The 16,750-nt window shown below is 44.4% G+C and overlaps 1 protein-coding gene across 1 annotated transcript in view; it reads left to right on the top strand.

The window, feature by feature from the left end:
* The first annotated feature begins 11,923 nt into the window (after positions 1-11,923).
* Positions 11,924-16,750, top strand: part of RMDN3 (regulator of microtubule dynamics 3) — a 57,314-nt gene continuing 52,487 nt past the window's right edge. Inside the window, exon 1 of the mRNA XM_018565361.1 lies at positions 11,924-11,965. The gene's annotated coding sequence lies outside the window, so the exon portion shown is untranslated. The remainder of the gene's footprint in view (positions 11,966-16,750) is intronic.

Genomic DNA, 16,750 nt, shown 5'->3' with positions numbered 1-16,750 from the left:
TAGTTAGGCATGAGGATTTTAATTGGTTTAAACTTGAGGTTAATATAACATTACAGTAAATTGGTGCTCCAGTTGTGGCCTCTCTTGTGCCAAAGCCATGAATAATTTTGTGTGATTTTATGTGTAGTATAAAACTGGATACTAGTTATACATTGTTATCAATAATAAAGCCTTCCAGCCCACACGAGAAACATGGCCTGTGGTATGATCTCATCATTTGGATAACATTTTCTGTTTTGTGCCAAAGAATAATGGGAATGTTCTGGCAGCCATGATGTAGTCCATATCCACAATTTTAATCTATTTTCTAAAGGTAGAATATACAGTATATTTTGTACATTCTAGACACATAAAAACAATTTAGCTTCCATGTGACTATTCTGCCCGAGGTAAAACTGAGCTGCGGCTCAGCATTCTTTTCCTGTTATTATTATACTCAGACTAACACCTAATCAAGTGTTAGATTGCAACAAAGATTTATAGGATGTGAGAGTACAAGTTGTAAATCATGTGTTTTTTAGCCCTCTGAAAAAAATTAATTAAAGTGTATTTGAAACCAAAACATTTTTTGTTTTGGATAGAGTAGGAAAGGGTTAGAATTCCTGTCAGATTTTTGTTGCAATCCTGTTAGGGGGAATTACCTTAATTTACTGCCCCAGGGACACAACAGGAAGTGAAAATAAATCTCTTCAAATCAAGGGGATATCCCCTCTTTGACAGTTGTCTTGTTGCAATGACAACTGTAACATTTTGGATTTCCTATCAGTTTCTGTGCTGGTGACAGTGGTCAGCAGGATAAACATAGGCAGTAAATCTACCCAGCCAGACAGCAGTAACAGCAATAGGAACCCGAGAGAGGTTCTAACCCTATTGTGCTATATCTAAAACAAAAAAAAATGTTTTGGCTTTGATATAGTTAACCAAACATAATTAAGTATTGCCATAGTAATTTTTGGCAAGGACCGACACTATACAGTCTTATTCAGTGAACAGTGAAATGAACAAGATTAAAGTGCAATGTCCCATAGCAATCAATCCGAATTTACTTTATTTAAAGAGGACCTGAACTGTGGAAGCTGTGCCCAAAAAGGCAAGCAGAGGAAAAAGGACTGGTCACCAGTATTGCATATAGGCTCACCACAGCTGTTCTTTCTGACATACTATGCTTTTTTCATCCCTGTGTCTCTGTGTGGAGATGGCCATCTTGGTAAAGACAAAGCTTTGCTTCCTCATGTCCGAGACCCCACTCCTTACTTGATGATCTGAAGAATGGTGGGTTAGTATTTAAAAAGTAAAACAGTTTCTTGTCTTACCGCCTTAACCACCTCCCGTCCATGACCGTTCCTGAATAGCCGGATGGGAGCCTTATAGGAGCGGGAGGGTGTCTTAAGACGTCCTGCCCCTCCCCCGTTCGTGCGCGACACCCTGCGCGCATACGAGTGGGGAAACTGTCAGCCATGTAAACAGCCAGCGATGGCTGTTTACATTCAAGCAATCAAGCGTCTCTAGAGACGCCCAATCGCTTGTACTAGCTGCCGGTGTGCGCCCCCGTGCCGCTGCTGTCGATTCCCGAGATCCGCTGTGCCCGTTGCGGCTGGGACCAGCACGGCGAGTCTGTTACTGGAGATCAATACACAATCTCCCTTTGATCTCTGCTGTCCCCGAATACAGGAAGTGATGTATATTACAGTACATCACTTCCGCATTCCTCTGTCACTCTTCGGTTACAGAACACCTCTGCTTCATCAGCTTCTCTAGATCTGCTTCATCAGCTTCTCTGGGGGTCTCTAGGTGACATCGAGGGTCTCGGAGACCCCTGATGTCTCCATAAAGAGGACCTGTCATGTGAATTGGCTATCACATAGGGGATTGATTAGTCCCCTATGTGATAGCAATAAAGATAAGTGTAAAAAAAAAAAAAAAATGAACAAAATTAAAGCATAAATAAAATAGTGACAAATTAAGAAAATGTACAATAACAAACATTTTTTTAAAGTCCCTCATCCCCTGCATACACATGCAAACATGCGTTGGGTGTGCCTATATGCGAAAACGACGCTTGCGCCCATTACGCCACACGTTACATATCGCCGCAAACGTTGCAGTGAATGCAATAATTTTAGGGCCAATAATCACTGATAACACTAAACTGATGAGCGGTAAAAGCGTTTAAATCGTCATCTATGGCCAATTTTGGGTGTGGTTGTTTTCTGCGATTTTGCAGGTGCGTGCAATTTTACGGCTTGACATGTTTGGTGTCTTTTTACCCGACGTGACCCCATCTTTTATATTTTACCAAAAAATTGGGGTGATAATAAATGTTTCATAACATTTCATAGGGAAACAGGTTTTTTTTTCCCCAAAATTTCGGGTACTTTTTTTGTTATATAGTAAAAAATAAAAACCCCAGTGGTGATTAAATACCACCAAAAGAAAGCTCTATGTGTACCCAAAAAATTGTATAAAATTAATTTCAGTACAGCGTCACATGACGAAATGAATGTCAGTCAAAGTACCGCAGCCCTAAACACTGAAAAATGGCCTGGACAGGAAGGAGGTTGAACACCCTGGTCTAGGGGACTATAGCCCCACTTTCCCATGCTATTTTGCACTAAAACGATGCCCCTATTTTACACATGATTATCAGAAGCCTAGTGGTAATCCCTTCCTCATTTATGTGGAGGGCCCTCCCAATTTTACCAACTGCTTTGGAGCTTCCTTTCTATGGAGGGGGTGTTATGCACTTCAAGCGATAATGTGGTCGCTCAGTTGCTCTCAGGTACTCCTGTTTGTTTGTTTTTTTTCTTTGTGTTGTGTCGTGCTTTTAATATGTTTATTATATTCTTGGTGTATTTATCGACAAGTTGTTTTTGAGAAATCTTTAATGAAAATTATTTCTGTAAAAAAAATAAAAAGTAAAACAAGAAGTACGGAAAGCACAGAAAATCACTGAATGAAGCAGAAGCAGGGAGGTCCTTGTACTGCAGGTCCTTAGCTACAGCTTTCACAAGGAGAACAGTGAACAGTAGACATGTACATTCAGATGAAAATCAGCATTGAATGCGTCAGAATGAAACAAATAACGAATTAAAACGTATACAAATTTTTGATAACAGAAATTCGGATGCATCCAAATTTTGTCCAAATGTAATTAATAATGTTGTTAAACTTGAAAAAAAAAACAGCGTGGGATCTTCCCAATTCATACACATTTGTTTTTCTTTTTGCATGCCCCCCCCCCCCTAAAATTCCTATCCCTTGGAAGAATGGTATATGTATGTATAATATATTTATACAGTGTATATATATAGTGCATTCAGAAAGTATTCAGACCCCCTTCACTTTTTTCAATTTTGTTATGATGCAGCCTCATACTACATTAGTATTCAGACCCTCTGCAACAACACTTGAAATCTAGCTCAGGTGCCTCCCATTTCTCTCGATCATTGCTGAGATGTTTCTACACCTTGATTGGAGTCCACCTACGGTAAATTAAATTGATTGGACATGATTTGGAAAGGCACACACCTCTCTATAGAAGGCCTCACAGCTGACAATGCATACTGTATCAGAGCAAAAGCCATGAAGTCGAAGGAACTGCCTGCAGAGCTCAGAGACAGGATTCTTGCAAGGCACAGATCTGGGGAAGGCTACAAAAACATTTCTTCTGCACTAAAGGTTCCCAAGAGCACAGGGGCCTCCGTAATTCTCATATAGAAGAAGATTGACACAACCAGGACTCTTCCAAGAGCTGGTCGCCCAGACAAACTGAGCAATCGGGGGAGAAGGGCCTTAGTAAGAGAGGTGACCAAGAACACGATGACTCACTCTGACTGAGCTCCAGAGATCCTGTGTGGAGATGGGACTAAGTTCCAGAAGGACAACCATCACTGCAGCCCTCCACTGATCTGGCTTTTCAAAGTTCCAGGAGGACAACCATCACTGCAGCCCTCCACCGATCTGGCCTTTCAAAGTTCCAGGAGGACAACCATCACTGCAGCCCTCCACCGATCTGGCATTTATGGGAGAGTGGCTAGATGGATGACTCTCCTTAGTGCAAAACAGACGAAAGCCAGCTTGGAGTTTGCAAAAAAGCACCTGAAGGACTCTCAGACTGTGAGGAACAAGATTCTCTGGTATGATGAAACCAAGATTAAACTGTTTGGCCTCAATTCTAAATATTATGTCTGAAGGAAACCAGGCACCGCTCATCACCTGCCCAATACCATCCCAACATTGAAGCATGGTGGTGGCAGCATCATGCTGCGGGGGTGTTTTTCAGCAGAAGGAACTGGGAGACTGGTCAGGGTTGAGGCAAAGATGAATGGAGCAAAGTAGAGACATATCGTTAATGAAAACCTGATCCACATCGCTCAGGACCTCAGACTGGGCTGAAGGTTTACCTTCCAACATGACAACAATCCTAAGCACACAGCCAAGACAACACAGGAGTGGCTTAGTGACAACTCTGTGAATGTCCTGGAGTGGCCCAGCCAGAGCCCTGACTTGAACCTTATTTAACATCTCTGGAGAGACCTGAAAATGACGGTCCACCGACTGTCCCTATCCAACCTGACTGAGCTTGAAAGGATTTGCAAAGAAGAATGGCAGAAAATCCCCCAATCTAGGTGTGCAAAGCTTGTCACGTCATACCCAAAAAGACTCGAGGCTGTAATTGCTACCAAAGGTGCTACAACAAAGTACTGAATAGAAGGGTCTGAATACCTAAGTACATGTGATATTTCAGTTTTTTCTTTTTAATACATTCAGACATATCTAAAACATTTTATTTGGTCGTTATGGGGTACTGAGCGTAGATTAATGAGAACAAAAAGAATTTAAACAACTGTAGTATCAGGCTGCAACATAACAAATTTGAAAATGCAATTTCCTAAAGCAATTTGTGTGTGTGTGTGAGTGTGTGTGTATATGTATGTATGTATATATATAAGATGTCAAAAAAGACAAAAACGCAGTATTGCAGTGTGCAATGATACCTTTCTTATTGGACTAACAAAATATATAACAGTGGTATATATATATTATATTTTCTTTTTATTTCAGGGGGTCCAAAAACAATTAAAGTTCATCTAGCCTGTAATACAAAAAATGCTGTTATGCTCCTGGCTATACAGTGTGGTTAATGTGCATAATTCACACAGATAGTTGGACAGGATCTCAAATATTTTAGCAGGCTGTGCAGTTAGCATACATGTAGAACTGAGTATTTAACTGTTTGGCTGGAGCTTTAAAATATGTCCAGATAAAGCCTTAGCAGGATGTATTACAGTCAATCTGATAATTTACCTAATATTATAAAGCCCGGCTTGTACAAAGATACAATCTTTAATATCCGCTAATAGCATAGTCTGTGTTCTGTCAATAACCTTCTCTTCAGTGACTGGGCTGTTCTGCGTTATAAGGTTCTATTGGATTTCATTTGGAAGGGTTTTATCTGATGGAAATCCTCACATTAGGTTCACGTACAATGGCCAGAAACGTCATAAGCAGGCTAACATATAATAAAAGAACAGTAAGATAAAGTGATATATATCAAACCAATAAATGAAAGCATTTTCAACACAAACAAACGGGTTGAATGAAATGTCAAAACATTTGAGGGTCTGACAAAAGGCAAACCAGCACATACTGTATGGCCATATTGTCACAGTCTAGGAACTGAAGACACTGGGAATTCAAAACACCGGAGTATAGGTGACCACACGTTTGGTGTGGGTGTGCTACAGGGGCAGAATCTAAGGAGTCCCAGGTCTTCTCCCGGGCCCCTGATGGTGGGGGTGTTGCACTGCAGGACAGCTCCCAGGTTGTGGTCCTCTAACACACCCATGCGGACATAGCTAACAAGGCTACAAAGGAAGTAAGGAACAGCACTGGGACACTGGACTCGGTGGCAGGTAGTGGAGATGTAATAAACCAGGATGTGCAATTGCACAGCAATGCAGGAGAGATGTGAAGAAACAGGACACCACAGACTGATGCAGGAGGAAAAGGGAAGAGCGGAGACACACAGGAGAAGAAATGAATGAAGCAGTGCAGAGGTGCTGCAAGCAGAACATAAAAACTCACAGTACTCCGTGAATGCAAAGGTGGTAAAAGAGAAAAAATTTCTCTTTTCTTTCCCAGTCTTCTAACAGCGGCCATGTTTACTAAGGGCAGATTACCAGCTCTCCTTTTACTTCCTTGATTTCAGGCACATGTGACTAGGACATGTGACCATGATCATCATTTCAGGGAGGAAAATGCCTTTCCCTGAGACCTCATCAGATTACAGATGAGATTTTCCAGCAATGACCTGGTGCTGGCAAACTGAGGTCAGTTTGCACTTTCAAAGCAGGAAGTGAATGCTCTGCAAGTATTAAGTATTTCATAATCACAGCATTTTACTCCTGACATGTCTATGTTATTATTGATCATCATACATAGAGGGATTCATTGGTAGAATTAGATTTTTGAGTGTGAAGGGCCACTTTAAGGTAGCTGAATACATTTTTTAAGATTTCACTTCTGAGTTTAGTGTCAGTTTCATTTTAAATTGATGAGCTGTAAAAGCTTTTACAAGATTGGAAGCATTGCAATCTGTCTGTCTCTACTGGAGGGTCGGTGAGTGTGGGGGTGCAGCTACTGGACAGATCACTTGGCCGCACGGCGCCCTTGTTGCCATGGCGCCCTGTGCGGCCGCACTGCTCGCACACCCCGAAGGCCGGCCCTGACTAGTAGGAATGGAAGGAGAGCCCATTAAAAATCCAGCAGCCCCTTGGTGGGTCATTGCTACTCATTGGGGCTTTGTCCAGAATTCTCCTAGCCCTCTCCTATAGTGATAAGTGCAAGTTTTATGCTTCTGTAACCCATATTAACTGACCACAGAACGGCTCTTTTTCATCTCACTTGAGATCTGTGTTTGGTACTGTCTCTGATGACCCAGGGCAACTATTGCAAATGTACAAAAAGAAGAGGGTTAACCCGTTAGAAGATAACGGGTTAGTAGCGGGCAACTTAAGGATCCGGACACGTCAATTGATTGTAGAAAATATATATAATTGTATTGAAAAAACACACACTATTGCACATTAGATTCACCGACTACCATTAAAAACATTCTAGAACACATGCAGTCATGATTAATATGTGGATCGATCCTCATTAACATTAACCTTGTATCCCCACCATGGGGAGGAGGAAAAAGTAACCGATGTAGCTATTGCTTCGGTTCCTTTTCTTTTTTCCTTTGCACACGTGTGTCCACTTTCGTGAACTATATATCAATATCCTTAAGTCCTTAAGTTGCCCGCTACTAACCCGTTATCTTCTAACAGGTTAACCCTCTTCTTTTTGTACTAGTTCAATTGGGTCACGGATCGGACGTAACAAGCAATTGTGTAAATCTAATTAGGGCAGATAATCAGTCGGATCTCCAGGAAGGAACACAACCCTTTTCTCCACCATTGCAAATGTGTTGTTCAACGCTTATGAAGAGTTTTTGTGTGGGGAAAATGACCACCAGTCTCTGTCTCTTAAACTGGTAATCTAGGGTTAGCTTGACTTTGTGGCCGGAAGGCTTTGTGTTTATGTGGCCAAAGTAGGAGAAGCTACCGCACTCTGCCGCTGGAGCTTCCCTGTACACTACAAGAGAGACAAAGTGCTATGTGTCGGAGACTAATATAGTGCGCTGTCAGATACCTGCTGCTGCTATGTCACCAATCACCAGTGCCATGGATGTAAAGATTAATGCGCCTGACATAACAAGAGGATCAGTTGTGCCAGGAGGCAAAACCTTTTTTGACACTGGACTGCGAGGGCAACCACCTGACCCTGTGCACCTTAGGCTGGTATGGTTTGTAGGCATTTCATGTGGAAAGTGTGGGAAGATTTTGGCTGGAGCGGGTGCTATACGTTAATTTGCCACAAAGTGCATTGAGAGTGGACTGGACAACTGGACACACCACCGCCTGGGAATATCACTATGGTCGTCACTACCACCACCAGAAGTGGCCAGCCTGTGACTGCTTTGCCTTAGCTAAGGTATGCTTGGGCCTCCACAGTCGAGGCCTACAACTGCAACTGCTAGAAGGGTCTTTGGTAACTGGGCCCTGCCTGGAGAGGATGTGAGTGCAGAAGTCCTTGCCTCCCAGGCCTGCTGGCTGGGATGGATGTAGCTGAAGAGAGAGGTCCAGTATTTGCTTCTTAGGCTCTGTGACTAAGGAAGGAAGCTGAAACTGAAGAAGAGTTCTGCTCTGATAGTTGCCCGTCTGGGCTTAAAGATCTACAGCTGGTCTCAGAGAGGTCTGAGGACTCCTAACTTGCTCTGTGGCAGAGGCCAAAGACATTTCAAGGTAGCCACCCATTTGGGCCTACACAGTTCACCTTAGCCTGTGGCAGAGAATTTGTGCTACTGTTTTTGGGTATCCTGTACCTCTACCCCTCTCTTACTAGACAATTAGCCACTTCAATTTGCAAAAGAAGATTGATGTCTGTCTGCCATCCTCAAATTTGGGGGGAGCTATGTGAAGACCTGCTCATCAGTATATGGGTTTTTGTGTGTGTTATTGTTGGGTTATTTGTAAGAATGTTATACTGGGTAACCTGTCATCACTACACCCGTTAGCTCTCTTTGTACTCCGAAGGAGCTCGGGACAATGACATTCTCCTGCTGATGTGCCTGGCTGGGCCCCTGCTATGGCTGTCTGGAGCTCTTTAGCAGCTAGACCCCTGCAGGGTTGTGCAGTCAGAATGTCTGGGGAGGGCAGGGTGTATGTGATGTGATCCTTATCGATCACTTTGTGTATAAAAGGTTTACAGTTGCTCAATAAAGAGAGTTTGTTTCACTCTACACTTGGTTTCGGCTAGTGACTGGGTGGACTGGGAGCTAATGATCATCTGGTTGCTGCATCTCTTCAGCAAGGAAGACTACAGCGGCGGGCCTACTCATCCTGAGTACCAGAGTCTGTCACAGAAGAGTGCCTGGGTTCAGCTTCAGGGCAGATCACTAGTAGGGAAGAAAGAAAGGAAGGCCTAATAAAACGTTTTTATACTCTCAGACTGTTTGTATGGTGCTCTCAAACTTTATATACTCAATTCTTAAAATCTGGGCACCTTGTTTGAGGACTTTCTCCCCTTTTGTTGACAATGGCCTCACCAGAACCATGGTGGGGGGTAGGGGGATCTATCATAACTGGAGAGACAGAATCTGGAGCAGCTGCCCATAATAACCAATCAGCTACTCTCTTGAATTTGTTCAGTTAAAGGAGAACTATGGGGTCAGTGTTTTTCCCCATAGTTCTCCTTAGGGTAACGGGAGGACACAAACTAGCGTCCTCCCATTACCCTAAGCTCAGTATACTGCGAGCTACAGCTTGCGGTATACTGAGACGCCGCAGCCGGAGCGGATCCCGACGTAGATGACGGGATCCGCCCAGCTGCGTGAGTGACAGCTGGCTCTGCCTATCTAGAGGCAGAGCCAGCTGTACCCGCCCCCTCCCCCGTCCGTTACGCCAGTCAGCGCTGGCAGATCGGAGCGGGGAGAGGGGAATCCAGCCCCTCCCCCTGTCACGGCAGAGAGCCGTGACAGGATCGAGAGGTGAGCGAACCCAGTATGTGTTCGCTCACCTCCCGATCTACTGAGCCGACCTGTAACAGTCTCATTGTCACAGGTCGGCTAGAACTATGAGGTGAATGGAAATCACTCATCTCATAGTTCTCCTTTAAGCTTTAAAAATAAAAGATAGAAGCTGATTGGTTGCCATTGGCAACTGCTCCATAGTCTGCCTGCTCCAGTTTTGATATTCCCCCCATTGTGTTTTATCACAATCTGACTGATCTGATCATTTGAATCATGTATAATTGCGCCTTATTTTTCTTTGTCATTTCCTGTCCTGTGACACCCGTACAGAACATGGGGGGTGTGATCGTCACCAGGACAGGAAGGCAGATCTTTGTGTCTTTGTTGAAGAGATTTCCAATGACTTACTGTTGTGATTGGAAATGATGGAGAAATCACCCCACTAGGAGAACTGATGGCAATAAAAACCTGACAAGGGCTCTAACTCTTCCCCTCTGTTGCTAAAACTAAATAAAATGTTTTGGCTGGAATTGGGCTCCAAACAACACAGGGGGGAATTTATCAAAACTGGAGCAGGCAAAATGTGGATCAGATTTGCACTGCAACCAATCAGCTTCTCTGTCTAATTTTTAAATCTTACCTGAGCAAACCGAAGAGAGAAGCTGATTGGTTGCCCTGGGCAACTGCTCCAGAGTTGATAAATTCCCCCCCATAGTGACCACAAAGCAAGCTTGTTTTTGTTGGATGGATTTTTGTTGCTAATCCATGGTGCTTTTGATATCCTTTGTCATGTATTCTTTGAAGAACAAAGATTGTATATACTAGGGTTGCACCGAAATTTTGGCTGCCAAAATATTTACGCCAAAAATGGTATTTAGGGCAAAATGGCAAAAACGGCCGAAAATGCGGCTGAAAATTCAGTGCATCCCCAGCTTCTGTCCCCTCCACTGGATGCCGGTCTGTGTCCCCTCCGATGCCCACTGCTCTCCCCCGCTTATGTTGGCAGAGGCAGCGGGGATCTGAGGGGACACAGAGGATCCAGCTGCTGGCACCCATCGGGGAGAAGCTTTCAGGAGGCTGAGTGGGGCAGTGCAGGGAGGAGACAGCTCTCAGGAAGCCAAGCGGGACGGTGTGGAGAGGAGAGCTGTCAGCTGTCACAAGAGGCTGAACTCTTGACATGCGAGGAGTCAGGATGGAAAGCGGTGTACAAATTTAATAAACATAAATAAAATATAAAATATTGTAAATGTAAAAAATAAAAATTTGAAAAAATTTAGAAAAATAATTTTTTCGGTTTCGGTCCAACATTTCTTTTTTGATTTTGGTTTTCGTTTCGGTTTTAAGATTTCCATTTTCGGTGCAATATGTCATGTTTAAAAAGGTAAAAATGTAGACATCAATATAAAGTGCTCAATACAAAATACCACGAATCTGCCTCACGATCTGGTATTGTCGCCTCTATTTATTCAATATATGTCGGTTTCTCTTGATATGAGTATTTTGTATTGAGCACTTTATATTGATGTTTACATTTTTAAACATTGCGTTTTTCCCGCCATGATGACGTCATGGGGAGGTTACAAAACTATCTTCAAGGGGTATATATGTAGCTGTATTGATATATTGTCGCCCTGATGAAGGGATCCTGTGCGGTCCCGAAACATCGCTATTTTGTACATGACAATTGATCCGATTAAATGGACATCAAAGATATTTACTGAGTGCTGGTGATTTCTGCTTTCCACTGCGAGCACCACTACAAGTACTTGGGCTGGGAGCGCTGTGAGGAGTGCAGAGGGACTTACTACTTTCTACATTTTACCCAGAGTTCTGCTGTGAAACAAGCTTGTTTTAACCCTTTGCCTTGGTGTTTAGTAAATGGCTTGGCAGTCAAAGGGTTAAAAACATAAACTTTAAAGAAACTGCTGAAATAAAATGGACTTTAAGCCATTAGTGTGTTCCCACTTTTATACACTATTTGGGAACGTGTGGATAGAACCAAAATCTTTCTTGCCAATATGACATCTAAAGACCAAAATAAATGGGTATAGAAATAGTTCTGTGATATTATAACGTGGGGTGTGACACAAGCTGCGGGTGACACCTCTGTATAGAGCACTATGAATGGACATATAATGCTGTCACAGCTCTGAGTTCCTCTCTGTTTTATTTCTCACCGTATTACATGGCACCGCTGTGACTGGCGGCTGACAGACCTCGGACTCCTCCTCCCCATACTATGCTAATATGCTATGGAAATAGTGCAATTTCCCGGGACCCGGAAGAGGGAAGCGCGCATGCGCAGTCATCCGGCATGTCTACCAGGCTCCCTGTTCATTACTTCCGCCAGTTTCAGCCAGCAGAAGGAAGAGGAGGAGGAGGAGGAGGGTATGTCAGTGCTGGGTAGCGGTACACTGGGCAAGGGAAAAGGGGCAATTGCCAGTGTGCCCTTGCCTTATACGACTGTGTGACAGTGTCAGCATGGGGTGAATGGCACATGAAGGTCGGTGGTAGATCTCTGTGCTGGGTGCCTGTAATGGAGTTTGGTGCTGAAGGTCTGTGCTGTATGATGAAGTTTCGTGCTGGAGGTCTGGGCTGGGTGCTTGAGGTTGGAGCTGGGTGATGGAGTTTGGTGCTGAAGGTCTGTGATGGAGGTCGGTGCTGGCGTTCAGAGCTGGGTGCTTGAGTTTTGGTGCTGAAGGTCTGTGCTGGGTGATGGAGTCTGGTGCTAAAGGTCTGTGCTGGGTGATGGAGGTCAGTGCTGGAGTTCAGAGCTGGGTGTTTGAGTTTCAGAGCGGGGTGATAGAGTTTGGTGCCGGTGGTCTGTGCTGCTGTGCTCCATTACCCAGCACAGACCTCCAGGAGTTTGGTGCTGGAGGTCTGTGCTGGATGATGGAATTTGGCGCTGGAGGTCCATGCTGTGTGATGGAGTTCGGTGCTGGGGGTATGTGATGGAGGTTGGTGCTAGAGTTCAGAGCTAGGTGCTTGAGGTCTGTGCTGGGTGATGGAGGTCGGTGCTGGGGGTCTGTGTTGGGTGATTGAGTTTCGGAGCTAGGCGATGGAGGTTTGTGTTAAATTATGGAGTTGGGTGCTGGAGGATAGTGCTGAGTGCTGGAGGCGGGTAATGACGGTCGGTGCTGTGTGCTGGAGTTCGATGATGAAGGTTGGTGCTGGGTAAAGAAGGTCAGTGCTGTTTGATGAAAGTCAGTGCTGGTGGAGGTGGGTGACAAAGGATGCTCTTGGGTGTGGTAGATGGGTTATAGAGGTTGGTACTGTGTGCTGGAGGTGGGATGATGGAGGTCAGCAGTGGGTGATGGAGATCGGTACTGAAAGTTGGTGTTAATACTGTGTATAGAGGGCAGCCAAATCTTATTCACAGTGCTGGATTTCCTGGTAGTGTGGAGATGAGAGCAGTGACTATGGTAGTCTCATCCCTGCCCCCTCCTCTCTACTCCATTCATAAACAGCCTTGTGTAAAACATGGTGCTCAGTGAATGGAGGAGGAGACATCACATTGAACCCCTCCATTCACAGAACCCCATAGGGGTGTACTGTTCACACAGAGAACACCACGCGAACAGAGTCACAGAGCTTTATGGCCACTGGATGGAGTCAAAGAACGTGGAGATTTCCAATGTTTCTCAGCTCCATCTAGTGGCCATAATGGGCTGTGTATGCAGTTTGCAGAGCAGTTTGCTGTGTGAAAGTTTTTTATAAATCGCCGTCATGTATTCTGTAAAAAAAAACAAAAAAAAAAGACAAGACTTTTTGAATCTGTGTGAGGGGGTGGGGATACAACTGGAGCCCTTCACTGCCGTAGCTGCTGTTCTCATTCCCGCAGCATGCGGAAATCCAGTGCTGTGTGTAGGATCCTGCTTGTATCAAAGTATGATTTTTATACAATGTAGCTGACATCCACACTAGGGATGCACCATTACCGGTTTTTCGGTATCGAGTACAAGTACCAATATTTTTTTCCGGTACTCACCGATACCTGAGGTCCCATTAAGGAAGCCAGGGGGCGTGTAATGACTCGCCGCCCAGCTACCTGATTAGCCAGGAAGACAAGGGAGCATGGAGCCAGCTTTCTGGCTAATCAGGAAGCCGGGGGCCAGGTAATGACTCGCCGCCCGGCTTCCTGATTGGCCATCTTCCTGACAAATGAGGAAGTCGGCTGGCGAGTCATTACACGCCGCCCGGCTTCCTGATTGGCCGGGAAGCTGGCTCCATGCTCTGTTGTCACCAGGTGACGAAGAAGCATGGAGCCTGCTTTCTGGCCAATCAGCAAGCCGGGGGGCGAGTCTTTACCTGCCTTCGTAGTAACGAGGGAGCAGGGAGCCGGCTTCCCGGCCAATTGGGAAGCCGGGCGGAATGTAATGACTTGCTGCCCGGCTTCCTGATACCGGAAGTTCTGGTATCAGGATAGGCATCTGGAGCATTTGGGCGAGTACTCGTATTGGTGCATCCCTAATCCACACCCACAGTATACCTATAATTAGGGCTAACTTGCATAGCTGGTATATTATTTACAATCGTTTTGTTTTCGGATGCAGTTCAGGTTTAAAGAACACTTCCAACAACTGGTGAAATCGGCCAGTGAACAAATACTGCTTGTTTCATACAGTGCTGCAACAACTAATCGATAATAGACTATGAGAATAGTTGCCAACTATTCGAGAGAGATTATTTTATTAATGCAACCACTCGATTAGTTGAAAAAATAATCGGTTAACTAATTTATTATGAAAATCGTTAGCTGCAGCCCTAGTTCCATACCTTTTTATCTTTACAGACCAGGCTTATAATGTGAACCTGAATAGGCAATACACACATTAGCTTTCAGTTCTGGGTGAAGTGTACCTTAAACATGTAAGTAGACCTCTATGGAAAACAGGTCACATTACAGCTCATCTGATCAGATAGGAGAATACACATCCTTGTGCTTTTCTGCACACTGGGGTGCACTATGCTGAGACCTCTGTACCTGGGACATTACCGGCTGCAGTGACCTTTAGAAGTAAGGGCGGGTGCTATAGATACATGGAAATGTGCATGTATGTGTGACTACAGCTGGGCAGAATAATGCATGTTTCCAGAAACTACTACTAATTTGTGTGCATGGACAAAATACATCTGTGTATGCAGTATCCGCTTTGAAGAGCTGGGGAAGAGTAAAGGTGCCCATACACCTGCCGAAATCCCGCGATCGTACTATAATCGGCAGGCGCATGGAAGGCGTGCAAACGTTTCCACTGTACGGTCGCACTCTTTTGTCTTACGAGCATGTTGAAAACCCGCCGAGAATCGTACGATTTTCGGCGGGTTTGTGACCTGCTCGTAAGACAAATGCTGCACGCGCCGGTGTGCGCACACTGCCCGTTCAGCATTGCAGTCATCGGAAGCCCGCCCCTCAGCAGGGTGGGCTTGCGATGATCACAAGTACGATCTGCCGGTCCAAGATGGGACATAAGTCTTGCAATGGTTGTAAGGTGTATGTGTAGGTTGAACTTGATTAACCATATTTTCAGGAAGATTGATTCCAATTAAAAGGGTATTTCCACATTACAGTAAGCGGGTGTTCCACTGTTTCATACACATAGACATCCCCTAGAGGCCCTGGTGCGTCTGCACTGCCTGCACCGGCGGTAGTTCCGCCACTGCATAGACATTAGATTGGTGGACATCAAGGAGTACAGAAAAAGGCCCTCCCATACTGACAGCTACATACAGGTGCCACTTTGATCTATGGGGCTCAGCAGGCATTCCTGTTATCAGTACTTGTCCATACTCCTAGTATACGGCAGTGGTAACCTTTTAGCTCCAGAATAGTGCTTTGAAGGCAATAGTTTTGTGTTTGATCAGTATGGTTTGTTTGCAGTTGACTCTGTGACAATAGACTTTTGAACTTTGATGTGTGTTATGACATGAACCTGTCATGATCAAAATACATGTGTTGCAAGTATAGACTTCTTTTAGAAGTTGATAGTTCCCTGACTGTCCTGTTGATCCTTTAGCGTTGGCATTTATTGAATCGCTTAACCACACCAAATCTGGTGTCATGGCACCAATGTTTCTATCAGAACAGGTTCACTTTAACGGGTATTTAAAGAGACTTTTTCCCTAAATCTTCTTTCAGGACAGCACGAGTGATGGACAACTCCTCTAACAGTAAGAGGAAACACATCACCAAAAAACACTTTAAAAGAAAGTCCTTCTGCTAAAACTGGTCAGTATTCAAGTTTCATCCTCTAGACCAGGGGTCACTAAATGGCGTATTGTGGTCCGGACACAGACTGAGTGACGGTTCTGTCCGGACCGAGATTGCCGACCTGGACTGGGTTATAGCTGGTTGACAGTGGATACACCAGAATCCAGCCACGCTCCACTTCAGTCCTTGGTTGCTAGGACTGCTGGTATCCAGTTTTTTTTCACACACACACACACACACACTAACTGATAATGAGGATAGTTGCCAACTATTCTCATAATCAATTATTGTTGATTAGTTGTTGCAGCCCTACTGGGAACACGCATCAGCAGCTGTGTGTTGTAGTGTAGCCGCTGGTGTGAATGCAACCTAAATGGTGGACTGTTCTTGATGATGATTTTTATTCACCAGACCTCCTTGAATTTTTTTAATTCACTATCCCGGCTTTAGATGGAAATGTTCTGTGCGTGTGCTTCTGCAGCAGACCTTTCTTTCCTATGTGTATTATATGATATGGCGTATGGCTTTATATCTCTACCACAGCTTAGACCCAAGTCTGTTCATTAATGTTCTGGTGAGGCTATACGATTTCAGCTTACACTCAAGATGTCATAAAGTGTTTTCTTCATAAATATGCAGGAATGCTACATACATATCTCTCCTATCTAGAATGCTCATGGCTGCAAGTGATAAGAGTCAAATAGATGGCTCAATAAATTCCTTTAATACTCTTTTATGTTGAGCCATACAGACTATGGAATTCAGCAGCCTGTCTGTCCAGTCCAGAATTTTTTGTTTTTAGAAGCCAGCTCCATTGATGACTTGAGAAAGCGCATTGGCTACCTGGCTCCTGAGATTAGTCTAGCCCTGCCTTAGTTGACCAAGGCTTCGTTAGTCTTGGGTCTTTATGATTGTTAAAATAGATAGTATATTCTTTGCATAGTCAGCCCTGTGCAACTTTGTGC

This window comes from Nanorana parkeri, unplaced genomic scaffold (assembly GCF_000935625.1).
Source record: "Nanorana parkeri isolate BGI_ZX_2015 unplaced genomic scaffold, ASM93562v1 scaffold837, whole genome shotgun sequence".
Classification (NCBI taxonomy): domain Eukaryota; kingdom Metazoa; phylum Chordata; class Amphibia; order Anura; family Dicroglossidae; genus Nanorana; species Nanorana parkeri.
This window is presented reverse-complemented; position numbering and strand designations above follow the sequence as displayed.